Genomic DNA, 2,309 nt, shown 5'->3' on the forward strand with positions numbered 1-2,309 from the left:
AGAAACTGCAGGAGAAATTATTCATCCTCTGTGCCAGCCTTTCAGGATTTTATATTTATTTATTTATTTATTTATTTATTTTTCTGCTTTTGAAAGCAGCACTACACTGACTCATGACTTTTTTCTCTGGAAGCCTGCTGTTTTACGCTGTAAATAAAAAAATAAAAAAATAAATAAAAAGTCCACAAAAATAGTAGATTTCATGCTATTATTCCTATATTTAATAAAACAATTTTTAATAGAAGTTGATTTATGTGTTATATAAAGATGATCTTGATTTAAACTGTTGTGTAGAAATGTCTGTTATGTTTCTATCAGTAATAAACCTCTGTGTGTGGTGCTGTTATAGAAAAATAAGCAATAACGGGGAGGTGTGATGAAGTGGAGTTACTGTTACCTCTATAAAGTTGATTAGTTTCCTATAACAGCATGTCCTGAAGTGTTTTATTCCTCTTATACCACAGCAATTTACCAACAAATACAATCTTTTTAATTATTAAAGAACGACACGTCATACTTTTTATCCGTTTATAGTTACATTTAATAGTCTGCGATGTTACAGCTGTTACATGTTACAGCTTTACCTCTGAAAGCACTGACACTGGAGACTCCTTCCGTAAGTGTTACATAAACAGGTTGGTGAACCTGTTCAGCACGACGAGCCAAGAAAAAAACCCTGATCACTGCAGAGAGCCACACAGCAGATGAGATCTGAATATGAACACGTTTCAGTCGACTTGTTAATGTCTGATGTTCTCTGTTCAGCGGTGTGCCGTGACAGTTGAGGGTCTGTTACCGAACGTCTCGAATTGAAAATTGATTTTGTTTTCGGACCAGCAACATCATCACTGAGGCACTTTTTTACAAATTCCCCTTCACTGGATGGCTTTTCAGCATGAGCAGTGTTCCACGCCCGCTCATATGATGCTAATGTGACTGTCTGTGAATGCTTGTAAATGTTCGAATAAGCTGAGTTTGCTTCTCCGCCTGACGTTTCAGTGTGTTTACGTTGTGCTTGTGCTCAGTTCAGTGCCTTCGTTAAATTCCCGGCTCATGTTAGGAAGGAGTGAGGTGAAATGGCGCTCAAGATTTGAAGCCTTTAAATGCAGCAGTGAAGTCTGGCATGTCAAGCAGAATGGTTTTCCATTCCTTTCAACAAAAAATATAAATCCTCCCATTCAGATAAAAATGTTCTGTGCTAACCTTCATCGTCACGCTTAGCTGTACGCTTCCCTGACTCACACTAACGGATGATTCACACTAACGGACTTCACAGGTAGCATTAGCTCATGTTAACCAATAGGCTAGCTTACATTGACTCAGGCGTGAATAAAAATAAGGTTAAAAAACTAAATAAGGTTCAGGAAATTCAGCAAATGCATTTACATGCATTTCTGTTTATTGCAAAATTAGTTTAACAAATGTTTGGAATGTAAAAATAAATAAATATCCAAATCATGATTGTAAACACAGAACACGTGGATAAATGGAAGGCGAGCAGCTAAAGAGCCGCACGCACCACCCTGCTCTACAGTAAAAATAAAAAATAAAAAACCGCTTCTGTGTAGGAAGCCCCTGAAGCCTCCTCTCTCCTGGTTTATTGCTTGCTCTGAGTGAAGAACTGATATGTCTTTAAAGACTGCATGCTGTAACTGATTTCCAGGTCACGGGCTGAAGGATGCAGGATCACAGAGAAGTGCAGCTGAACATCCGGACGCACTTAACCCCTGCTCTTCCTCCACAAAGCACGCAGAGCTTCATTAAAACCACTGCAGTCTGAAGAATGCTCTGTTCAGCACAGTGTTATAGCGTCTCTTTCACACACACTGAGATCAGACACAGAGTGGTACTCAGGATAGAGTTAATCACGCAGTGAGGATTTAATAACACACATACTAACACACATCAGTGTTCAGACCTCAGACGTAACTACAGACGCTAATAAAAGTTAACTATGCAGATTAAAACTGCATGTTTTTGTGGTTAAGGACGCCAGTGAAAAACCCCGTCTCAGAGGTGTGAACTACACACAGGTGATTTTAATAATCTGAACATGGAGCTCAGAAAATCCTCTTAAGCAGCTGCGTAACCCGACTCTGAATACCAGGAACTTTCCTCATGTAATACCGAGATCAGACGCTGTTTAATCTTCATTACTGTGAAATCTCAGGTTAATGACGTCCACAGATACACAGAATAAACACACAATGCACAAAATAAATGAAACCAACTGTATTGTCCAGTTGTCACGTGTTTCGGCTGTTAGTATTCTTAGCTTATCTTATGTCTAATTGATGTGCTAATATAGC

Source organism: Pangasianodon hypophthalmus, chromosome 4, assembly GCF_027358585.1.
Source record: "Pangasianodon hypophthalmus isolate fPanHyp1 chromosome 4, fPanHyp1.pri, whole genome shotgun sequence".
NCBI lineage: Eukaryota > Metazoa > Chordata > Actinopteri > Siluriformes > Pangasiidae > Pangasianodon > Pangasianodon hypophthalmus.